Source organism: Mesocricetus auratus, unplaced genomic scaffold (assembly GCF_017639785.1).
Source record: "Mesocricetus auratus isolate SY011 unplaced genomic scaffold, BCM_Maur_2.0 Super-Scaffold_6730, whole genome shotgun sequence".
In the NCBI taxonomy this organism is placed as follows: Eukaryota; Metazoa; Chordata; class Mammalia; order Rodentia; family Cricetidae; genus Mesocricetus; species Mesocricetus auratus.
Window position 1 is genome coordinate 23,851,019 of NW_024429184.1, and position 26,685 is coordinate 23,877,703.

The window sequence follows — 26,685 nt, forward strand, 5'->3', positions numbered from 1 at the left end:
GAAGAGAAAACTTGGTCAAGCAGTCTGGGCTTGAACCAACTGCTGCTTTGGAAAGGTCAGTCCCTGGAATCTGTCCCCACCCCCAGGCTCTCATGCCTCAACATGGTTCCCTTGTCCACAGCAGGTTTGCTGCTGGATCTCTGTTTGATCTACTGCTGCTAACCAATACCTGTGGTTAATTTTGATTGTCCCGCTGGTTGAGGTACTTCCACTCAGCTGTGGCTGTCTCAAGCTTGTAAGAAGTCTGGAAAACAAAACAAAACAAAACAACATTTGGTTGTTTTCATTGTGCATTCAGAGATCTGAGACTTTTTAGATGAACAACCCTGAAACAACAAAGTTTTGTGGGATGAGTAAATGTGGCAATTTAGATGTTTATGACAACTGTAAATCTACTCTGTACGGTGCATTGAAAACAGTTTTAGATTTTCCCATAGGTCCCAAATACTTGGAAATGACTGATTTTGGATGATTAAACGTAACTTCTCCAACCTATTTATTTAGTGAGTGACATCTGAAATCATGTTTTTCAAGTTTAAAGAAACAAATTTACATTTTGAAGTAATTTGTCATTAACTAAGATAATAATCTACTTGAGTGTCATCTTTTATTCCTTTTTCTACAGATCAAATTGGAAGTTTCTAGTCAGAAGTTTATGCATCATTTTTTTCTTAGAGGCAGAAGTTAGCCTGCATTCCGAGAATTTTCCAGTGACTATGGATCAGGGAATGGCGTGGTCCCTTGAAGGTCATTCTTCACCTTTAACATGTATCAGAGGCTCTTGGGAATCTTACCATAAAATTCAATTTTTAAATCTTACCTCAAGAGAGTCTGACTCAGTGGCTTTGAAAATATACGTTTCTGTTTACATTTTTATAATCTACATTTTATTTCAATAGCTGGGATTTGTGTTTTAGAACCACGTGTGACATACTCAGGGAGGACCGACCTGTTCCTGTCATGCTGTAGAGTTCCTGAGGTTGGGAAGGGTCTGGTCATTGTAAACCACCTACTGTTATAAGTAAGAGAAAAGATGTCCCTCAAAGTCTGAAGTTCTAATCTATACGCTTTGACCTGAGTTCTCCAGAAACAAAGCCTCTGATGGGTACTTGATGTAAACTGAGTTTTCTGGTGTAGTCTCAAGAAGAACAGAGGAAGGGTATAGGACCAGGGTAGGATAAGGAGCTGAACAAGTGCGTGGTTTCGGGTGAAGGCCAGCGTTGGTTCATCCCACCTGGGCACATATGTTATACTGTATGGTCTTAGCCTAAATAAAGGAGATCAGTTTTTTTTTGTAGTTCACATCAGTGTGTCCTTGATTTTGAGCTGCACTGGGGTGGATGTGCGTCATAGCATCCTATTAATGAGGTGACTCTGTTGTCACATGAGGCATTTCTCATGGAAGAATTCCTCTAGAGCCACTGATAACCCATTCCTCAGTTGAGTGACAGGTGTATTGGCCAAGCAAAGAGAAAGAAGGAGGAGGTCCATTAGCCTCTAGTATGCTTTGACAACACAGTCACGATGTTGTATGAAGTTCCATATATTCTGAAAAAGTTAGAAGGACAGGAACATCCATGATAGGCAGTTCTTCCATGAGCAAATAGAGTCTTCTTACAGATGACTCCAATTCGTGGTACCTGTGGCCACTCTTGCTGCAACATTTTATGTAAAAATCTTGCTGCCTTTGTAATTACAAGGGAGAATATGGGAAATATAGGCACTTGCCTTTTACTAGAATTTGTCATCCTACTGCAAAGCGTATAAAATATGACAGTCTCCTATGGTAATTCTGATTAAGAAGGGGAACATGATTTCAAGTATTGAATTATGGATGCCTAGGCTGCGGTAAAATCATAATCATTTGTAGATGATTCTGTTTCATGCTTCTTGTAATGATATTGTTTATTGGGCGGAGGCTCCCTTGCTTGGAACTTTCAATGAGAAATGTGCAGTTCTGGAAATGACCAAACATGTTGTCATTGGTTACTTGGCTACATTAAATAAAACAGCTTCCTCTAAACTGCATTTCTTCAGAACATGAGTGTGTTTGTATTGTATTTTGCTTAACACAAATTATATGCTGACACCCCCAGCCTACAATTCCAACACCAGAGAGTCTGGGAAACAGGGAGGATCATAAGAGAGAGATGCATGGTACCCCAGAGAAGGATCTCCTGAGCAGATTGGGAGCATGGGGGAGGGGAGAGGGAGCTGGGAGAAAGACAGGGGGAGAAGAGGAGGGAGAGGAAGATATGAGGGAGCAGGAAGATTGAGTCAGGGGAAGAATAGAGAACAGGATGAGAGATACCATAATAGAGGGAGCCATTATAGGGTTAAAGAGAAATCTGGCACTAGGGAAATGTCCAGAGATCCACAAGGATGACACCAACTGGCAATCTAAGCAATAGTGGAGAGGCTACCTTAAATGCCCTTCCCTGATAATGAGATTGACTATTATCTCATATGCTATTCTAGAACCTTTATCCAGTGACGGAAGGAAACAGAGACTGACACCCACAGCTAAACACTGAACTGAACTCCTGGAACCCAGTTGCAGAGAGGGAGGAGTGATGAGCAAAGGGGTCAAGACCGGGGTGGTGAAACCCACAAAAACAAGGGGGAGCTCATGGACCCCAGACTGATGACTGAGAGGCCAGCATGGGACTAAATTTGGGTGTCAGTGAGGAGGCCTCAGCAATTTATGGGGTCTCAGGTAGTAGATCAGTATTTATCTCTGGCATACATGTAAAGGCAGGCTTTTTCCTTGAGAGAGAAGCCTTCCCGCCAGCCTGGTTCTAGAGCTGCATCAGTCCCAAATAAACACACAGGAGGCTATATTAATTATGAAGCTGTTGGCCTTGCTTGTTTCTTACTGGCTAGCTCTGACTTAAGTAATTACCTCATAATTGTTAATCTAAGTATTTCTCTTACCGGAGAATAGTTCTGGGCTTCCTACCCCATGGCGGTTACATCTGACTCCTTGTGTTTCTCCTTCTCAGAGTCCTCCTGGACTCTTAGTCCCACCTATCTAGATTCCTATTGCCTCAACAGTGCTTTATTGACATAAGACTTCCCCAGCATCTCCTCTTTTCTGTTTAAACAAAAGAAGATCTTAACTTTAACATAGTCAAATTATATACAACAGAACAGCTATCAAGCAAGAACACAGTTACAACATTTTGTCTATCAACATTTAACAAGATTTAAAGAAAATATCATCTATCTCATTCTTGTGAGTCCAAAGTCCTGTATGTAGTTTATCTCTTATCATAACTAAGGAAAACTATAATTATAACTATCTGTCTTCAACTCTATCAAAGACCTCAGAAGGAAAATATATAAACACTAGGATTGACAGAGACATCTTACTGCCTGGACAGTCACCTGAAGTTCCTCTGTAACATTGGGGAATCCATCTTCAGCCCATAGGCCACAATGTGTCTGGAACACTTCTCAGCAAGGCAGGAAATTTCAAACTGTCCATCTGCATTGGCAGTCTGTCAGTCATTTTTCTGTGTCCTGCAGAAAGTCTTGGAGACTCTTCCATGAAGCAGGAACCCTGTAAGACTGAGTTCAGCAGTCACTTTCCTGGGGGTCCTGCATGTTCAGTTTATACAGCAACAGTCAAACAGTCTAGGCAAGAGCAGTTTCTTGCCCAAATGGCTAATCTTGCCATGTTTAAAGCAAACTCCATAACAAGTTTCTTCGATGCCCATCTTCCTCTCAGATGTAATTGGTGCTGCCAGGAGCAGACATTTCTCATTGTCAAGAAAAACCCAAAACCATTTTAAATGCCATTTTCTGAAGGTCTTTGAAAGGTTTGAAGACTGTTTATCTATCTCAAATATATTTCTGTATATCTAGAAAACCTAACTTACCTAACTATAAATTCTATTATAAGTAACTATCTATAGTCTGTATTCAATTATGCATTACATTTTAAAAGATCAGTATAAGCACAATACTTAATCAAGAGGAGAAATATACGCATCACAAAATTGACCTTGAATTTGTATCAATAAATGAAAAACAATACCCATACCATAATTCCCCTTTTTACCATTAAAAAGAGATTGGTTGTGATCATTAACCAATTATAAACAATCCCATTTAAATGAAAACCAAGGTTTATAAACAAGATGGGAATTAGGACATCGCTCATTCCAAACTGCTTCGTGCTGGAAGGGGGCGCTGTTCATACCATGGGGATCATGACAAAACTCAGAAACCTGTATAAGTCCTTATTTTCGTGGTCTGTAAAGCTCCATCATCTTAGCTGTTTTAGTTGTTGGAACACCTGGTCCACTGCTTCTGGGGGTCTTGGTTCGTCAAACCACAGAAGCCTGGAAGGAATCCTCAGCTTTTCATTTTCTGTAGAAACATAAGCAAAAGCTCCTTTTCCAAGTAACACATCCTTATACTTAAATTTTGAAGTCAAGGCCCATTCCACATGGAGAGATGCTCTCTCAGCCTGGACACATGGAGGAGAGCCTAAGTCCTGCCCTGATAATATCACAGACTTGATATCCCTTATGAAGGGCTTCACCCTCCCTGGGGAGAGGAGTGGGGACTGGAGGGGTGGGGGGTTGATGGTGGGGAGGATGGGGAGGGAGAGGGAGCTGGGATTGACATGTGAATCAAGCTTGTTTATAATTTAAATAAAAACACAACACTTAAGAAAAAATTATATGCTGACACCCTCTTGGAGAATCACAAAGGCTCAAAATATTCTGCAAGTAAGAAAACTGCTAACTTTTGTTTTAAATGGTTTCCCAGAGTCCATTTGCTCATGGAAGAACTGCCTGTCATGGATGTTCCATAGAGCACAGTTGAGGAATATGGAAATGAGGCCTTGTTCCTCACAGTATAGTAGCCATGCACCAGTTAGAAGCTCTGCAAGCGCTGATAAGCTTTGGAAAACCAACTCCAACATCTTCCTACCAGTGCCAGGCAACCACAAGGCAGCAGAGGGAACCAGAGCAGCATCTGGGGATAATGGGAGATTTTTGCATGTTTTTTTTCTATACTGAAGGGGCCATAACAGCAGTAATATAGTTAATGAAGGCTTGCAGTATATATATCAGGCCACATAAAACATTTTATTCACAGTAACCTATAATGTCTTAATGGGTGAGAAGTGTTGAAACCGTCTAGTTCCTAGCTTCAAATGTTTATTAAATGTCTGGGTTTTTTATTTTTATTTTTATTTTTTGGAGTGACTTTTCCAAGGGGAATCATGCAATATTAAAAAGACAGAATATTAAAAAACCAGCCAAGAAACACTACTACTGCTCTGGTGATGATAACTGTGGTCCAGTGCCTCTGAATTCACATGGATCCCCATTTTCTCAGTGCAAGATACCCTCTCAGCATCATTTTATTAAAAATGTTTGAATGGCCGTGGGTATGTGGCATTTACTTCTTTGCGAGAAAGACCTTCTGTGAGCTGCGGTTTGAGGAAGTTAGAATTATAGCAATGAATGGATATTTATCTGGGAGAAAAACAACAAACATTTACATTTTGTACAGCACTGTGGAGTTTGACAGGAAGCTCCCCCCCCAGCTGTTATCTTTGCACTTGAAGAAATCCCAATAATGTTAGTATTGTAAGTGGAGGGCCCAAGGATCTGTGGAAGACTGTTCAGTGCAGCCTTGCAAAGCCAGAAGCTTCACCATTGCCATTGTCATTTCTCTCTCTCTCTCTCTCTCTCTCTCTCTCTCTCTCTCTCTCTCTCTCTCTCTCTCTCTCTCTCTCTCTGGTGTGTGTGTGTGTATGCATGAAGGCTAGAAGCTGACAACATTTTTTACTCTTCACCTTAGGTTTTGAGACTGGATCTCTGCTGATGTGGAGCTCACTGATTGGCTAGACAAGCTGTCCAGCAAGGTCCAGGATCCTCTTGACTCTGTCTCCTCAGTGCTGGAATAGAGGTATGTGCCAGCATATCCCCAGCTCTTTATGTAGGTGATGAGCATCCCAATTTATATTTTCATTCATTCTCCTCACTGAGCCATCTCCCTGCTTCTTTGCCTTGTTCTTGATCATAAGTGGCAAACTTTCATGCACTCCTTTCTTGGTACTGTAAGAAAATTCAAGAAGGAAACCATAAGAGATTTCCTCCCCTGATCCTAATCCCTTCTTGATTATTTATGCTCAGCTAGCTCAGTCAGAATTCAGTTATAGGCTTTCTAACTACTAATCCATTATTAAGGAATAGTCATTCTTGATCCACAGGAAGGTGGCGAGACTTTCATATGTGTATGTGTATGTGTGTGGGTGTGTTGTGTGGGTTTGTTATGTGGGTGCGGGTGCTACTGTGGGGTGAAGAAGTTAGAGGTCATATTTGATCCCTTGTGGTAGAATATGGATTTTTTTCTTTTAGGAAAGCAAAGAAATCTAAGTGCTGGAGTGTTCTGGATAGGGAAAAGATTATGATACCACAAGCACTGGTGAGGGACAGTCACAGTAACCCAGCAGACTGATGGGGAAGGGGTGAGAGACAGATGTGCTTGCAGGTGTTGAGAAGATACCCTCTTTGGCTCACACGCCTGAGGCGTGATTGGTCTAGGTGGAAAGGCATGTCTTAGATTTGGTACAGGTGGTGCCATACCCACCTTGCTTATGATTACATTGCTCCATTTGAAGTGTTTTCCTGCTCTTACCTAGTCTGCTTCTCTAGAGGGCTCTAGTTCAGGTGTACTCTGATGCTGTAATGATGAGTGAATAGGGGGATAGACTTGGCTTGACAGAGCAGGATGGAAAAGAGTCAAAGAGACAGAAGTCAATTTAGAGCATGCTAAGTTTGAAGATATATAGAAAGCAGCTTGGAATATCAGTCTGAATTATAGAGAAGCTGAACAGAATCTGAGTGATAGATGTGTAAGTAGAGTGTAAAGATTTGAGCATAGGCATTAGTACCCACAGAGACTGTGAGGCTAGGCTGAGTCAGTGTACATCTCTTAGATGGTTAGAAGTTTACAGACTCTTGTCATGAACAATTCAGTCTAATTTCATATCCAATGTCTTCTTTTATAGTCTGAGAGGAACACAATTTCATCTGTTCGACTTTACTTCCTGTGGGCAGTGAGATGACCTTATGTTTTGTATGTGTGGGTTACTGTGGAGGCTGCACACTCTGGCCATTTCCCTTCTCAGCCTTGCCATGAGAGGCTGCCTGTGACTTTGTCTAGTGGAAGCTCCGCCCATGAGAGGCTGCCTGTGGCTCTGTCTAGTGGAAGCTCCACCCATTTCCTTTTTGTTTGTTTGTTTGTTTATCAACTCTAAAGACCATAAAGAAATGTGAGACCATTTCACATCTCTTCCCTTTCCTCTTCTAGCTCGGGCTTTCTAATCTGAAAAGAATTGGGAGGCATGAAGGATAGTCCCTGCTCTGTTGCTTCTCATATTGTGCTCCATTACTTCCCCAAAGCACCCGGAAGGGCTTAACCATGCTTTTCAGGTTGAGTGGCAGGTCATGTGACCTTACCAGGTATTTCTAGTTTGGGACACTGATCCATGTCTTCATGAGGTCCTGGAGCAACAAGGCCACTACTAACTTGAATGAAGGGAAGAAAAACATAAAAGGAGAAAAACAATCTCTCAAAATACAATCTAACTAGAGTTAAAGTAAGAAGAGAACGTAAGCAGGCCTGTGGCTTTCCGAGTGTGGAGTCAAGAACAAATGGAAAGATGGTTCCCAGGAGGCCAGAGTGACCCTAGAGGAGACACATGTGGCATTCAGAAGCTCCCTTGACAGCAGAGCAGCCACAAGATGGCAGGTTGCACATTTGGGAGGACAGCAGGTGTGTTCAGTGTCACCGCTTGTCAACCATGCTTATGGTACTCTGTGGTGAGGAGGAAGCCTCCCCCCCAAGCCAGGGTCATGTAGCGTCATTTCTGCTTTGTGCAAGGTCTTGTGTGGCTTCCAGTGTTGTCCTGAGCAGGTTACCCAGTCTGATCCTCTGACTGCCAACCCATCTGGGGGTTCAGGATCCCTGGGCAGAGCAACACAATTTGTATTCATAAGTCTTCAGTTCCTAGCACAATATCTGACACTTAGCAGATTCTAATTTAAATTTAACAAATGACTGTAAGTCAAGCTTTCTAAAAGAATTGTCACGTTGACCAGAAATAGGACTGAAATTATGTAAAATCTCAGGAAGCATTTCTCTCCTGCTCTGTTGGACAGAGACAAGAGTGTTTTTCTTCTTGGTGACTCTCTTTCCTTGTTTTTGGTGCTAAGAGTGGCAAAGTAAGAAAATGGTATTTGGACATTTGTACCTTTACCAAATATCCACATCGGGTTCTTAACACATCGTTGATACATTTTAACTCATGGTTGCGATGCAGAAGCAAATCAATTTATCACAGATACACACATTCTCTGCTAAAGGCGCTTCACTCTAGAAGGGATGGCAAGCAAAGAGAACGTGTATAAGCAGTGTTTGTATTTGAACGCTTACAGTCTAGCAATTATTAGGGGAAAAATAAAGAATACATGTTTAAAACAAAAGACTGGGGACACAGGCTTCTACTTACCTAACACCATGGACCACACAGAATTCACAACACATTCTGTTTCAAAGATGTTTCCATGAACCCTGCAAAGTAAAAAACCTTAGTTGAAAAAAGAAAGAAGAGAAAAGAAAAAAAAACATTCAAAACACAAAAATAATCGCATTTAGGTTGAGGCCAACGACAGGTTGATAGTTTACTTCCCAGTAAGAATAAAGGTTTAGGGAGGCGAGGGAGGATTTTTTGAAGCATCAGTATTCACTGTTTCCATTTTGAAGAAGTCTATGATTTTTGCCAAGGAATTACACACAGCAGACTGAGTCTGATTTTAGCTTCTAAATCAAAGTTGGAGAGCTACGCAGTTGGGAAGCATCTCAGCTGTGTTTGAAATTGCAAAGGGGCCCTGGGGTGAAAGGTGGTCTGTAAATCTAAATAAATATTCTTGTCATTTCATTACTCTGCTGAGTTACATTGTCAGGAACACAGTCCTGGAACAAGAGTGGGGATGTAAGGGAAATGCATGGCAACCTAAAGATTAAATTTCACAGCTGTAAACACCCAAAAGAACTTCTGGCAGAGAACTGTCAGCTGTAAATTTACAGCCTACACAGGCAGCCAAGCTTTGTTGGAAGAAAAAAAAAGCTCTTGAAAAATATGTTTTTCTAAAGTTTGATTTCGAAGAGAAATCAGATTTATGTATTTTTAGTAAGCATGGGGGTAGAGAAGGGGTTGAAGTGGAAAGAATATCAGAAGCACTCCCGAGGACCTGGGGCTTTTTCTTTGCTTTGTTTCCCTTCTCTAACACGTCCATTTCTGCTTCTTTGTATAATTAACCATCTGGGTTGGAATGGCTGGCAAAATCGTATTTACTGAGTGCTAACTGGGTACTTGGGCTAGTGTTGGTCTTTGGGGGACCATAGAACAGACAAATGTTGAAGATTCGGTCCTTGCCATTTTGTAATGTCTAGGCAAGGGGAAAAGGCCAACAAAAAGAGAAACGGGATTGTCCTTAAAAGGAACCGTCATTAGAGGTTAGAACAAGTGGTTCTGTGTGGGTTGCAGCCAGCAGCATGGAGAGTTCCAGAGGCTGCTCATGGCATCAGACACAAAGGAGGGGCGTTCTCAGACAGCTTGAGTGTTGCAGCCTTGGAGGTCTAAGGTTCTGTCACTGAATCAAACTGAATGAGTATGGCTTCCACTTGGCTCGCTGCCTGCTCAGGGGACTGTAAGGTCCCCATGCACCTAGCTTGATCATGAGCAGGATAACTCATCTTTTTGGAGAGGAGGGAGAGAACACCAGGAATACTTGTTTGTTTTTAATTTATTTATTCTCTTTACGCACCCCCCCTATTATCCTCTCTTACCCCTTCTCCTGCCAAACTCTTTTTAAATCCCAACCCCCCCTTCACATCTTTTCTTCTCTGCTACATTTGATTAGTGGTTCCTGCATGCACACAGGAAGGGCACTTCTCAGTGTCTACACTGCTGTGTTCTGCGGGGCCCCAAGCCTTTATCTAAGGGGGGGGGCTGTGGGGTAATGAAGAGGAGAGCCACACAGATAGATATGGAACAGCTGGGATTGCGTGGTCGAGGCTTTCTGATGGAGAAGTGTCAGCACTCCAGAAGCTCAGTTTGTTTATTATATACAGCTGAGCAGGGTTACTACATACAGATCAATGGGAAGTCAGAGTTACCATGGGGAGGAAGCTGCAGCAGACACGTCTGCATACACAGTCAACATTCACAGTTGGATAGAGGAAGGTTTGCCATCCCTTTGAGCCTCATCTGAGGGAGGCTTTTCCACTTGACATGCCCATGTCAACAGCACACAGCCAATCAAGACTCCATTCCCTCCAGACTTCCTCGGCTAAGCAACACGCGCCACTGGAAATATGACTCTCCCAGTAACCTACAGAGGATCAGGTAAAGGCCAAGCCCTGTGAGCTCCTGTCCCATCCATAATGGAACGCTGATGGGCCCAGTCTTGCGCAGGTAGGTAGCAATTGCTACTGTGATTTCATGGATATAGCAGTATGTCAAGGCCAGAAGATCACAGTTTTTAGTGCTCTTTCCCATCCTCTGGTTCTTACATTGTTTCTGCAATGTTCTTTGAACCTTGGGGTAATACAGATGTCCCATTTAGGACTGAGCACTCAAAAGTCATTTATTCTAATCACTTTAACCATCTATGAGTCAGTCGCCCACCACAAAAAACCAGCTTCTTTGACCAAGGCTGAGAATATTGTCTATGGGTAAAATATGAATATTTTCAAAGCAGTTTGACATGGCAATCATTTAGCAATGTAATAGTAATAGATTCCCCTCCAGTGCCTGTGACTTCTCCTAGCCATGAGATCATGACCGGGTTTATTGTATTAGACATAAGATCCTCCTGTGAAGTAAGCCTTACGTTCAATGAGAAAGTGGTTGGTTACTTCCATAACTATCATGCCATTATTGCTCATGGGTAAATCTTAACTTGCAGGTTGCTCTTTTATAGCTCAGGGTCCATATCTGAGTAAGACTGTTGATGGCTTTTCTCCCCCAATAGCCTCTTCAAGCCCTGTGAAAGCTAATGATGGTGTTCCAGATTGAATTCTCTATGTCCTTCAATTAAAGTAATACTTTCATTTTTGAAAATCATTTAAAAATAACATTCAAATTAAGATAAAATATATACATCAAGGCTTAAGAGGAAAACTATTTTCATCTACTTTATCAGTCTCAACTCTAAACCCCAACTCTGAGGCAACCACTGTTAAATCTAGCTGCTGCTTCTGGCATCTATAGTCAGAATTTTAATTAATGTGTCCACCACGCAGGTTTGATTTGTTGGATTAAACATCATCTCTTCTTGTCACAGTAAATGAAGGGCTTTGCATTGCATTAATACCCTTACTTCATAGGCACAACGTCTAAACAGTAATGTCTACTTTTTCAATCCAGTTATTAATGCTTATTGTTGCTTATTATGTTACTTATTATTATTACTTATTATGTTACTGTGGACACATTGTTTAGTGCACAATAGTACTCTATATCATGCTGATGTTGTACAACTATCTTGGAGTTGATATTTGCTTCTTCTCTAAGTGTCATTTTCTCTAATGTTTCAAGGTCTTTGGTACCCATATGTGCCAGAACTTTCCACATTCCTGAACAAGTCAAACCCATCATCACAATGTTCTTTTCACAATGTTCTTCCTGGAGCCTGTTCTGCAGCTAGTCTGTCTGGATCACTCTGCTTCAGAATTCTCCTTGTTCCTTTGGTTCTAACCTGCTGGTTTGCACGCTTGTTGATTTATATCCCTGTGCTGATGCCTTATTTTGTGTGTGTTGGAGCTTTCTAGCAGCCTCCTATTAAATGGTTTGAAGAAAATACAATTTTTAAGATTTGGATGTCTGAAAATGTTTTTTTGTTTACACGCACATTTCTTTGATAGTTGGGGTACAAGATTTTATTTTGAACATGTTTTCCCTCTTAGCTTTGTAGTAATCACTGTGTTTTCTTTTACTTTATGTACATGTGGAGAAGACTAGTATCATTTTCATTCACAAATCTATGTGAGTGGTTTATTATTCCTTCTTCTTTGGAAGCTTAATTTTGTTTCTCTTTATCTACAATGTTTTCAGAAAACATTGAAAGGTGTGAAGCTTTTCCCAGTCATTGTGGAGACTATGTCATCACTCCTATTGCAAAAGACAAGTTATTAAGAGAAAAGCACAGTAGGTTAGGTTTGATGAAGAATGGCCAGCAATGCAGAAACATAACTGAACAGAACAGAGTCGATAGGTGAAGCACCCAGTAAGGTCTGTCTGTCTGGCGAATCTTGGCTCCTCTGGGCAGCGTTCTTTCTTTCCTCTAGGTCAGGCCACACCCCTTTCTGAATGCTAGTCTTCAAGAAACAAGAGATAAAGGCGAGAGTGGCATTTCTGGCTCTTATAGTTTACTTTTAGGGAGTCAGAGAACAGCTTCTCTGACCTGCCTCTGGAAGAGGGTTTAGGTTTCTTTGACTCATTGCAGGAAACGATGGGCAGTCAGGGCCAGTTAGAGACAGCTGGTTTCTGAACTAGCCTGGACGTTGAGGTGACAGATGCTGAGTCCCAGAAGTACTGGCCTTGTCATTTATTATGATTGACTACATCAATCTAGAGACCCATGTTCTTTAGTTTGGGGAATTAGAGTCTTTTTATTTTGTTATTTGTGTGTCTGTGTATGTGTGGGGAAGCACATGTGAACCACTGCATGTGGAGGTCAGATTGGGTCTCTTCCGTGGATCTCAGAGACTGCACACTAGTCATCCAGCTTGTGTGGCAAGCACTTTCTCTCCACTGAGCTCAGATCTAGGGAAATCTTGTTATGAGAAAATGGTATCATTTATAATCGTCTCCCTGCTGTGTTTGTCCAGCCTCTGTTAGTCAACATGAGCCCCGATCCTCTGGCTTTCCTGCCTTGCTGTGTGTTTGTCCATCTCTTCATACATTTGGCTCCTCTGATTTCTTCTCTTTATTTCCCAATGTGTATATTATTGCAGCAGCAGCAGCAAAAAAGAAAAAAAAGGGGGGGGATTTTGCATAGATCTCTGAGTTATGACTCCGTTTCTGTGTCTGTGCTTGCTCTCGTGGCTTTCATATTGGAATCATCCCTCAAGTGTCTGTCACCCTCGGCTGTCTGCTTAGATTCATAAGGAGACATTAAAAGGAGATTGAAATCTCTGAGTGTGGTGGGGGAGGGCTGGGGACTCATGGGATGAGTTCACTGCCCAGCCTGCCAGTACTGAAGGCATTTCTGTTTTATTTGATTCTGTTAATGCTGGTGGGTGTTTTTTATTCTTTGATGTTCATTTGTTTGTTTTTTTATTTTAGCTACTGAGAATGAGCCTTGCAATTGTCTGCCTGGGGACTGGGACTAAAGTCTGGTTGTTCAGTTGTTGATTTTTTTTTTTTGGTATTTTAAACGGGAGTTAAAAGTATCTAGAGTCCAATTCTTCCAGCTGTAGATTGTCATTTAATATGCTTATTTCTACTTCCTGTCCTGTCCCAACATCAAGTGTAGTGACACTGAGACTTGAGACCCAGATAAGAGTTCTTTGACCTCTATGTGGAGTGTGGAAGCAGTTTAGGGAAAGGCTGACATTTGTGTGGTGGATTCTTATCAGGCTGGGTCTGGATTTGGACCTCACCTGTGTTTGTCCTGAGATGCCCTCCCATCCTTTGACAACTCCATGTTATAGATTTATGGGAATATGTGTTTAAGGAAGCCTTATTTCTCTTCATTGTTATTCTTTCAGTAGCCTGGCTATTCCCTCTTCCTTGCTGAGTCAGAACCACGCTTCCATCTCTTCTCTGTTGATAATTCCTCAACTGGTCATTTGTTCTTGTGGGCTGATTCTGGCCCTCAGTTGTCACTTGATGGGGTTTAAGCTACAGGTCTGCTGCTCTTCGAAGTTCTCATCAGCCTGACTATTCAAAATATTCAAGTTTCTGTTCACGCCCAAACTAGCTGTGGGCCTCGAGCAAAGCCCTGAAATGCTTCGAGGTTCAGCTTCTCACCTGGAAAATAAAGAACAAAAGACACCCTGCAACACACATACACATGAAGCCTGTAAACCGCAAAGCACTTGCTTGTCAATCTCTTGATCGTACATCTGAACTGAGAGTGGGCATGTGAGAACGATGCCGAGAAAGCAAAAAAAAAAAAAAAAAGGGATAAGAATTGAATGTGTGATGAGTAAAACCATGAAAGATTCTCTTTTACAAATGAAAAAGAGCCACCTCCCCTCCCAACCCAAATGCTGAGTGCATGGTGTAAGATGAGGGCTTTGTTATCAGCTGTCCACCTGTCTGGATCACATTCCTTCCCTCCCAGCATGGCTCTCCTTGGCTTTTGGTTTTGTCCCTGCTGTCATCCCCGGGGTACCTTAATCGAACAAGAGGCTGTGTGTAGTGTTCTTTGGCCTCAGTTTGAGACCACTCTTAAAATTCTTCTATTTAATTGCAAAATTTGTGTTGTGGCAATATACATCCACAGTCTCCTACATTGTCTGTTAGGCCACATTACTTGCATAAATCTAGGACAACAGTAGGGAGAAGTAAAAAAATGAAATGCTAAACACAGTTATCATTTTGAGGCGTGAATTGCAACTTGCTAGAATCCATGGCATTGCAAAGCTGTGCTCTCACAATTGAACGCTGTGGTGGTGACACGCACAGTATGAGCAAGAGCCTTGTAAGACCATAACGCTTCAGACAGATGCAGCAAGCTGCGACAATCACTGCCCATCTGTCCATGCCTCGATTTGCTCATCTGTAGATTGAGTCACCAAGAGATTCAGTTTACATTACAGCAGGAAAAACTTGCCATGGCCCATCTCTTCCACATAGCAACAATTAGACAGCCAATCATCTGAAAAAGCCTTTGAAATGGGCAACCAATGGCATGATATGTTTGAGGAGAGATCCCAAATGCTACTCCAGCCTTGCTGATCTGAGCTAACTGTCTGCCCAGTGCCTGAAAATCCTGCCTTGGAAATCAGCTTTCACTGGAGAGTATTCACTGGAAAAAAATGTAAATTTTGCCTAGAATGTTAACAGCCTTGAACTCTACTATCAATATGTCATTGCAAATTAGTTCAGCTGAAGAGACTTGAACCCTGGGAACAAGGTCAGATTGGAGCTCAACTTTATCCATTTTGTGGAGCAATCCCTAAATACAATCCTATTTTTGCTTCTCGCTGATAAAAGCAATGAGATTTTAAAATCTAAGACGTAATGGGGCTCAGTTATTGGTGATGTAACACTGTCAAAGTGGGTCATTTCCTGATGAAAAGAGTCATGTGTTCTGCATTTTTAAATAAAAATACAGCTTTACACTTTTGATATTTTAACATAGGAAATTGGGGATTTTACAAGAAAAGATAATCATATAAAGAATTCTGGAGCTTTAATATTTTAGGAAAAATTAAAATATTTCTTTAAAAAATTATTTACCTATTCTGGTGTGTGGGTGTATATGTGTGTGTGTGTGTGTGTGTGTGTGTGTGTGCGTGTGTGTGTGTATTTGTGATCAGAGGGCTTCCCATGTGGATCTTGGGTATCAAACTCACTCAGGTCATTAGGCTTGGAAATGAGCACCTTTACGTAATGGGCAATCTCATTGGCCTCTAAAATAGTCTTAAAATAAGACCTAGCAATATTCTTTTGTGTCTTTGTAACTCCAAATGTTTTTATGTCCTGATATCATTAAAATAACACTATTAGTAAATGTTTCCAGTCTCTTCCTGTGTCAGAAATGTTTAAGTGACTCTTATTACTTATTTGACTCATTGAATAAAATACTGTTTAATTATTCATGTTTTTTAAAAGCAAGAGGGTTGCTCAAAAATCCAAATAATGTACTATACCAAGCAAATTAAAGAACAGAAATCATATGAACACATCAAGCTATTCCAAAAAATCATTCAACATAATTCAGCACTCATTTACAATATAAACAAAGCTAAAAAACTAAGCAAAGCTAAAATCAAGCAAGCAAGCAAAATCTCGAGGAAATAAGGACTAGTGCAAAACTTCTTCAACTGAATAGAACTCATGCAGTGTAAGATGATGTTTCTTGGAAGTCTGCTTTGTCAGGAGAACACTGTGTAGCACAGTAAGGCAAGATACATATACTCAACGTATCTTTTCTGAAAAGATCTTTTGAAGTTTTAATAATGTGCATCCATGTGTGGGTATACGCATGTCAGTGCAGGCTCCACTGAAGGCCAGAGGCATTGGCTCTGCTGGAGCTGGAGTTATAGGTGGCTGTGAGCTGCTTGAAGTGGATGTGGGGTACTGAGAACTGGACTTGAATTCTCTGGGTAGGATTGCATGTGCTTAGCTGCTGACTCATCTCTGTACCACAGCACTGCACATTATTGATGAGGAGACCCTGAAAATGGAAGAGCAGAGAGGTTACATGGTGGTTGTGATTGGTACAAGTTACTTGCAGCCTTCTAAACATAGTACTGTTCTGGTCTTGAGGTTGTTCCTTGTCTGTAGACATACCTATACCCACATATAAACAACTACACCCATAAGCCCATGACTTAGGCCTATCCAAAATTTCTTTTTAGGGCTCTTTTGATCCAAGGGTGCTACCTGTATTATTAGTGTTTATAAGCGCCAACTCAAAGATAGTAGAGCTTACACATTTAACCTGGAACATGGCTGCCAGCAGAGATGGCCTAATGGTTCTCAGTTACATGTCTGGTATGGTTAATTCCTTCCTTTTGTGGTTTCTGTCACAGAAATGTTAAATGTTTTCTTGGATTTTGTTGGATACCTTTTTGTTGTTTTTCTTCTCTTCTTTCAGATTTTTTGTTTGAGATTTCTCTTTTTTTATTTTATTATTTTAATTTTAAGTAGCTTGCTTCACATGTCAATCCCAGTTCCCTCTCCCTCCCCTCCTCCAACCTCCCCCCCACAGTCCCCCCAGCTTCCTAACCTATCACCACTTCCTTCCACATAGGGGATATCTAGAGTCTGTCATGTCACTCAGGACAGGGTCCAGGCACTCCCCCTAAGAGTCCAGGCTTAGAGAGCATCCCTCTTTGTGTTATGGACACACGAAGTCCATTTGTATGCCAGGGATAAACACTGATCTACTGCCCAGGGTGCCATAGGTTGCCCAGACCTCCTCACTGACTTTCACACTCAGGGGGTTTGGATCAGTCCCATGCTGGCCTCTCAGCTGTCGGTCTGGGGTCCAAGAGCTCTTCCCTGTTCAGATCAGCTGTCTCTGCTGGTTTTGCCAGCCCATTCTTTGCCAATTTGCTCATCGCTCCTCTCTCTCTGTCACTGGGTTCCATGGGTTCAGTACAGTGTTTAACTGTGGGTGTTTGCCTCTGCTTCCATCAGTCACTGGATGAAGGTTCTAGGATGGTTATAGACATCAAGTTCATTATCAGGAATGGGCATCTTGAATGCCCATTCTTTCAGAATTTTAAGCTTATTGTTTTAGAGGTATGCTTCTAACTCAGAAGTTTTATCCATTTGGAACTTCTTTATGAGAATAAAACTTAAAACCTTTTGTCCCTTTTTGTTCATATGCTGGCTTCTGAATCCCTCTGTGTTGGGAGAATTTGTGAAGCCAGAGAAGGCTTTATAAAAACCAATTACAATATGGGAGGCTCTCTCAGCCAGGACTCTTGGGAGAGGGCCTAGACCCTGCCCAGAATGAAATGACAGTCACTGGAGATCCACTGTGGAGGACCTCACCCTCCCTGGGGATCGGAGTGGAGATTGGGTGGGGAACTGGGGGACCTGGTGGGGAGGGCAGGGAGGAGGGGTGGGAGAGGGAGCTGGGATTGACTTGTGAAACGAGATTGTTTCTAAACGAAATAAAAAATAACAATTATTAAAAACAAAACAACAATAATTACAATATGCCTTACAGCACGGTAATTGCCTTTAATGTATCCTGTTTGTAGATTTCTTCAAGGTGTTTGAGGGGTGCTGATGTCACAACGGACGCATTGAAACCATACACACAGCACAGTTTTCTTTTCTGGAAGTCAGCTGTGTTACAAGAAGAGAGGATAAATGGACCTGTGCTGTATCCTAACATAAGACAACTGAGCCCCAGTTTTACATACTGCTTGGGAATTCCCAGCGTGCCACACTTCAGGGGATTGCTTTCACTTGTGCTGGGTAAGTCACTTGTCAAAACTCTGCATTCCTAGCTTGAATTTGAGAATCCCTGGAACTGCATCTGGCTGCTCACGCTTTCAAAATGGCAAGCAAATTTATCTTCTTTTTCTGATATTATTTTTACTAAAATAAACCTTTAAAATATGTGTTAGTTTTTCTTTCGCCATCCAAAAGGCAGGTACATAAACCAGAAACCAAATTTAACCAGTGTGAACACAGATACTGAAGATTTATAGCTGAGCCTCGTTCACAAACACACCAGATGTTTCATGTACCAAATCATCCCATGGTGCTGAAATCTAGATCTTACTGACATCCAAATATTGCTATTGCAAGTGTTGAAATATTCCCAAGTCTAACATGTATAAAGAAACCAGACCTCTTCTCCAAATCAAACTATGTAATCTCTCAGACTACACAAAGTGCTGAAATTTACTTCAGGGATGGGAAATGTGTGATAACTCTCAAAAACACCATATGACACAAAGTTTAGGTTATCTCTAACATGTCTATTTTCAAAAGTTTAAACACCATTGCTTCCTGACAGGTGTAGAGTGTATGATTTAAAATGTGTTTCAGGCCAACCCCATCACTACATAAGAGGTGATTTCATCCTTTCTTGCCGCCATAAGCCTTAACCACACAAATGAGAAGGAAAAGAACATCTGTCCAACCATTGCTGTCTTGCTTGTCACGCAGGACATGTGGATGTGTATTTGCCTCTCATCAGGTTCCGGAGACACAGCAGCAGGCAGATGGCTGCATGCTTTGCACAGCCAGTGCTTTCAGAACACACAATCAGTCTTCGCTTAGGGCACCCTTCTGCCTCTGGCTTTTTATTGGGTCTTTGGAGATAAATTCCATTTTTGGATTATGCAAACATCTCTCCTGGAGCTTCAAGTTAGAATAGCATATTTGTATAATTTGACAGTTTATAGTTAGAAATGGTGAAGAAAAAGGCAGTTTCCCAAGGGAGGATTTTTGTGTCTTAGCACTAATACAGACTTTATTTTAGTAACCTTGGGTGAAACCTACTGCCTCTATCTTTATTTAATACTCTGTGAAATGTAAAATAGCTGCCATTGTGTTGTCATTGGATGGCAGCAAGACATTACCTACAAAGCAAGTCACCCTAGTTAAGGTATGCGTTTCAATGATTATTTATTTTAAAATTCTTGATTTGAGAATTATACCATATATTTGGTAACTCATTTATTCACCAAAGTCCCCAAATTTGACAAATTGGGTATTATTTGCCTTGCCCAGGGGCCTGATAGCAAACTGGACACCATGTATTTATGTTCTCTTGGTCCCAGTCTCTGTGTTTATAAAATCCACCTGGTGAAGAAGTGTTGTGTTCATTCAGACAAAAGGACTTAGATCTCATTAAAGTAAAGCACATGGGTTTCCAGGACATAGCCAATGCCCCCAGCTTACACATTTCTTAGTCTTTTGAACTGAGATTAATTTTATTCTTCATTCCTTTGTGAGCCTGCATATCACCAGAGCTATGCCCAAGTAGAATAATTTTATAACATGAAGAATAAACAAAGTGGGAGCTGTCACTTTAGATGAGAGTACAAATGTGCTGTGGATTCACATAAGAACACAGACACCAAAATCTAAATGAAGAAGAAACTATTCATACCGCCATAAAATAATGGATACTGCAAACACCGGTACATCTTGGTTGCTTTTGTGCCCTTAGCACTTTAGGGGCATAAAAAGGACTTGCTTCTGTTTTCCTAGCATAATCAGTTCTTAGATGCTATGGGGATGGCCTCTGTTTTCTGTAGCCTCTGAATGCCAGGCAGTACACTGGGGCCAGTTAAATAATAAATAATAACAAATGCTGAGTTTATTGACATTTGAACCCTTGAACTAGTCAATTAATCATGATATTATGGCAAGATCAAATGTATAAAATTCTAAAACTGACTGAAGATGCAAATGGATAAATCTCCCAGCAGGAATAATTGCAAACCCTTTTGAGCAAATAAAAAATGATGATCACTTATGCTCTTTATGGTCCAGTGACTAAGGTTTATTTAAATGCTGTAAAGTACATCCCTTTAGGCTCTAGTGTTCTTCTTCCTAAACATCACTTGTTAGGAGAAAGTGTTGTTGTTATATTTCTTTAAAGACTGATGCCACACATTCTTCAAGTTGAACATCATCTGTACTCTAAAGGCTGGCTTCCGTTGTTCAGAGTGCCCCTGTGAAACACACTGCACACATACATGTTTTAACAACTAGGCCAAACTGCTTTCTCCTGTTTGTACTGAAATTGGCCACTAACTATTGGCTTGGCGTTGAAAGATTTTATGTGGACATATCAATCAATATACAAGGGACAGTGCAGTTGTTGCTAAGAAAAAGAGTGAGTCACCAGGTGGAGAGAGAAGCCCCAGGTCAGAGATTCCAATATGCACTCATAACACTCAGCCATAATGACAAGTATGGAGTTCTCCCATATGGCCACAGACTGCAGAATAATCACTGCTGAAGGTTCTTGATGGCTGATTTGGATTTGTTTTCTGAGTTAATTTGCTCATTCCTGGAGGAGTGTACCAGATGTGCAGTTAGTACTAAAAGAGACTTCCCCAGATCCTTCAGTGCTGATGTCAGAGAACTCTGCTGAGTTTTGCTGTGTGTGTGTGTGTGTGTGTGTGTGTGTGTGTGTGTGTGTTGTGGTCTTCTCAGTTCTGTAGAGTACAAGCAATATTCACATAAAGATGGAGTTGCCTAGATTCTGCCTTCAGAATTTGATTTTGGGATTGTCCACTTGTTTTTTTTTTTTTTTTTAGTTTTTCGAGACAGGGTTTCTCTGTGGCTTTGGAAGCTGTCCTGGAACTCCCTCTGTAGACTAGGCTGGCCTCGAACTCACAGAGATCCGCCTGCCTCTGCCTCCCGAGTGCTGGGATTAAAGGCGTGTGCCACCAACGCCCGGCTGGGATTGTCCACTTGTAACAAGTTAGGATAAATGGAAGTCTTATTTTGCTTGTTTGTGAATGTGTACATACTGTGTGTGTGTGTGTGTGTGTGTGTGTGTGTGTGTGTGTGTGTGTGTGTGTGTGTGTAGAAGCCTGAGGTTGACATTGAATGTCTTCCTCTATAGGTCTCTACCTTGATTCTTCAGAGTCTTTTATGGGACCTAGAGCTCACTGATCCATCTAGAATGGCTAGCAAGCAAGCTCCAGGCATCTGCTTATCTCTGGCCCCAGCACCAGGCATACAGATACATACCAACATACACATAATTTTTATGGGGAAACTGAGGTCCTGTGCTTTAGCAGCAAGCACTCTAACCACTGAGTCATTTCCTTCCCTGAAGTCTTATTAAGACCTCACGAAGTCCGTCTTCTGCTGGGATGTAGTTCAGTTGGAAAAAATGCTTGAGTCCTTGGATTTAGTATTTAATACTGTGTAAAGCAGTAGGGCACACACCAGTAATTACAAAACTCCAGCGATGGAGGCAGGAGGATCAGAAGTTCAATGTTGTCTCCTGCTAAGGCATATGAGTATGAGCTATGTGGGACCTGGGTGGCCACAGAGGGGTCAGGTTTACAAATACAATTACGGGACAAAATAAAGCTATTAATTCATTCAACAACCAATTGTTGAATGTTTCCTTTGGGCTAGAGTCGGCAGATTAAAAAGGGACAGGATTTGGTCATTTTACTCAGGAACGTGTAGAACCATCTGTTAGGATTGAGAGCTACTTTCACACCAGTTACCTCTTTTAACCAGTTCGGTTACCCTGGGCAAGACACATTTTATCTTAAGTAAGGACAGTAAAGCTCAAAGAGATGAAATGGTTTGTCTAAGAGCCTTCAGTTAGTGTCAGATCATGAACTTAGCAGTGTGGCCCTCTTCTAAAGAAGATTTGATTCCTTGTTCCCTAGATTACAGTGGAGAGACTATTGTGTCAAACCTCTTTCTGTTTTATTCTATTTTTTAATGCGTTAGTTGCATTTGGTTACAAAGACTTAGACAGAGCTCGAATTTTGTTGACCCACCAACCCCTTTAAGCACCTTAGGACTTTGTTAAGATGGCTTCTTCTTCTTCCTGGACCACCTCATTCTGGTGGAATTTTGGCTCCAAGAGTTTTTTTGCTAATTTTCATGACTTTCTAGAAAAGCTATCAATCTGTGAGTCTGGTTCAGAAGACCCTTTATCCTCTCTTCATATCTTGTTCTTTCCATTATTTATCTTTTACAAGTCCTTTCCCAGGGTCACAGTAATCAAACAATTGGTTGCTAGGGATCTCCAAGACCTTCTTGTCCCAAGTTCTCTGGTAGGAATCTTACCAACAGTCCTCAGAGGCCTGGAGAACAACTTCTCCTGGGACTGACATTGCATATTAAATTTTTTCCTTCAAAACTTCATATGTTTAAAAAAATATGTCATATGTTGAACTCTTAATTTACACTTCATCAAACTAGGAGCTTGTTTGGAAATGGGGTCATTATTAGTTCTTATGAGTTAGGCTAGGATGAATCATAGTAGAGCAGGTTGTTTTTAGTGCGGTATAACTATATATGATATCTTTATAAATAAAATTTGGATTCACATATCACCAACAGGAGAACTCCATGTGAAGACATAGTCAGAGGCCAGGGTCAAGTAACATAAGGCAATGAATGCCAAGAGTTGTCATGGAGCCCAGGACAGTCTCCTTTCCAACTCCAGAGCATACCCATCCCACCAGTACCTTGATTTAGACTTCAAGTATCAGGCAACGTGAGGCAGCAAATCTCCGTTGTTTGGGCTGTCTGGCAATGTAGTGCTGTTTAGGTAGTTCTAGATGACAAATCTTGTCTAATAACATAGGCAAAGCACTCTTTTTTTTCCCTCAGGAAGGCAGCCCCTTAGTTCTGGACTTTAAAAGAAGAATGCCCACCCATACATTTCTATAAGGGATCTAGTCATTCTCAAGTTACCTAAAGCCTTATGCAAATGACGCAGACATTGCCTATCATTTTTACTCATATATTTTCCTAAGGGCTGGCACATAATGTTCATGTATGACTTTGTTAAAAAATGCAGATTTAGGGTATACACCACAGACCTACTGAATCAGCAACTGTCTTTTAAGGTCTCAGGGGATTAGTATGTACTTAATGTGTGATGCTCACAGGTTTGGATAACCAAGAGAAATTAGATTCATTAGAACATTCTAACAGGCAGAAATGACCAACACAAGATCACTAAGTTTGGTTTCATTACTAGATTTTTTTAAACCTATTGAAGCACATTATTACCTATCTTTGACTTTCCTGATAAGATACCATCAGAAACTTCTGGAAAAATCTTCACAAGGAAACAACTAGAACTTAGGTTTTCATTTTGAGGATGTAAGTTGCATATTTTTACCTGTAGTTTCCCAGTTAAATATATATGTATAAAATTATAAAATTCTATGAAAGTTATTGTATTCTAATTAACACATAAGTAAAAACAACACAGAGCTAGTCTAAAGAAGCTACTCAAAGAGTTGCCCAATCCCAAATTCCATACATCTCAGTGATCAGGGCAGACATTCTGGAATGAGGAAGCTTCACCTAGGGCTTTACACTTTTGCCATCTGTCTCAGTTAGGGTTACTTGTGCTGTGATGAAACACCATGGCCAAAGTGGAAAGGGTTTATGTGGATTACATATACTGAGTCCGTTGAGTGAAGCAAAGACAGGAATTCAAACTAGGCAGGAACCTGGAGGTAGGAATTGATGAAGAGGAGTGATGTTTACTGGTGTGTTCCTCATGACTTGCTCAGACTACTTTCTTGTGTTTTTGTTTGTTTTTTGTTTTTCGAGACAGGGTTTCTTTGTATAGCTTTGGAGGCTGTCCTGGAACTCGCTCTGTAGATCAGTCTGGCATCGAACTCACAGAGATCTGCCTGCCTCTGCCTCTCGAGTGCTGGGATTAAAGGTAGCCTGGCTCAGACTACTTTCTTATAGAACTCAGGACCACTGACCCAGGAATGACACCAGGCACAATGGGCTGGGTTCTCTCACATCAACCAGTAATTAATAAAATGCCCAACAGGCTTGTCTGCAGCTCATTGTTATTGAGACATTTTCTAAATGGAAGTTCCCTCCTCTCTCATATGTGTTAAGTTGCCATAAAACTAGCCACTACACGACCTGTTTCATTTTTATCCACTTATCCACCACAAAAGAAGCAATGGAAAATAAAACTATGATGAGTTGAAACTAGAAAAAAAGAGCTTTATCTCCTCTTTCATGATTCATGAGTCCTTTTTGACTGGATTCCATCCTTTCTAAATGTTAAACACTTTTAATATTGCAAAAATTAGATACTTACCCACATTTACAGCTGTTTGCATATATGCCTGGATACATTATAGACTGGGATTCATATCTGAGCAAATGCATGCAGATTTTTTTCTTTTCTCAGCTTGCATTGTCCAGAAAAAAGTAAATATTGTAGAGAAAGGTGTCAGAGACTCTGTGGACTAACAAGCAAAATAGGTTCTTTGTATGTGCCCCTGGGAAAACCACAGGCTAAGATCTGCAATGATTCATCAGCAAAGCACTGAGGAAACTCAGATTTAAAAGCTGGACTCAGGAGTAATTTTCATTTTCGGCCCAGATTTACATGCCTAGAAGATGGGAAGAAGCAGGGTTTTGACCTCACACAGAAGTACAGGAGTGCCCATTCTTCTGAGTAACTAGCTGTGGTTCTGCCTCAGGCTTAGCCTCACTTTAAAGACATTTTTCTCACACAGAATAATGTCAGGCCTAAAAAAAATTCACATAAAGGTTAGTATTGCCAAAAGAATACTCAAAGATGGGAATGCCTCTGTTATTTTTGTGTTTGATGAGACTGTTGATAAGAATGTTCTTTCAAATATATCAAATCGTTTAAGACTTGGTAGCAAGAGTAATTTTATTTTATTTTTTTATTTAAATTAGAAACAATCTTGCTTCACATGTCAATCCCAGTTCCCTCTCCATCCCCTCCTCCCCTGCACCCCCACCCCACCAGACCCTGAGAGAGCATCCTTCAATGTGGGATGGGCACCCAAAGTCTATTTGTATGCCAGGGATAAATTCTGATCTACCACCCAAGGCCCCATAGATTTCCTAGGCCTCCTCACTGACACCCACATTCAGGATCAGTCCCATTATGACCTCTCAGCCATCAGTCTGGGGTCGAAGAGCAACCCCTTGTTCAGGTCAGCTGTCTCTGTGGGTTTCTCCAGCCCAATCTTGATCTCTTTGCTCATCACTCCCCCCCCCCTCTGCAACTGGGTTCCAGGAGTTCAGTTCAGTGTTTAGCTGTGGATGTCTGCTGCAAGAGTAATTTTAAAAGTTGACTCTTTTAGGGATGAAGGATTCACAGAAGTCATTGTGAAAATTTAAGTCCATAAAATAAAGTCCACTTTAAAGGAAAAGATACCAGGCTGGGAGGTGGTGGCACACTCCTTTAACTCCAGCACTTAAGAGGCAGAGGCTGGTGGATCTCTGTGAGTTCAAGGTCTCAGCCTGGTCTACAGAGTGAGTTCCAGGCTTCACAGAGAAACCCTGTCTCAAAAAACCAAATTTGGGGGGTGGGGAGATACTAGTTTGAAGACGATTGACTCCAGCATCCAGTCGCTGCTGCCCTTTTTGGCTTTCCCATCTCGACAGACCAATCCTGTAGAAGAAATGTATTCAGTGAAGCAGCATTGACTTCAGCACTGATACATCACTTTAAGTGGATGTTTTTATTTTAATTCAGGAAGCAAAATGAGGTTGAGTTTCTATGAGCAATATTTATCTCATTATAATATGAGTATAATACATATTATATAAAATCTTGTGCTTAAAATATTTTCCACTTCCTGACCTTTGTACTCGGTTCCTAATAAAATAGAATTCTATAATTGAATAATTATAAACCATTTCAAACAACTATGAATTATAATTCTGAATATTATATCATAATTCCACAGGAGATTAGTCTTGCTTTGAAGTGAAGTGACTTTGCTCTTCATCCAATTAGATCAGTGTTTTTTGTAGGCTTTATGTTCAGGGAAATGTCAGCACGTGGAATGATTATGTCCACAGCAATAGAAGTACACAATATGTAATTGCATGTCAGAATTTACCTAAGAGAACAGTTACTTTAGTGTCACATTTCCAGGGCAGATATTTACATAGCATTAGAGTCATTTATTCAACTGGAGACTCTGGAATAATTCTGTGGTCTAGGGCAGTTGTCTTCAAATTTCAAATTGTGAATAAGAGCCTAGGTTATTAATGACAGTTAATAGACTAGAGAAAACTTGCTCTATAGAGTTATTAGATATTAGACATTGTAGAGGTAGCTTATTGACTAATGTGTGTACCTTGCAAACATGAAGACCTGAATTTGGTTCCCAGAACTCACATGAAAAGGGATAGGTATGGTGGTATGTGCTTATGATCCAACAACTGAGGAGGCAAAGACAAACAGAACCTTGGGGCTTGTA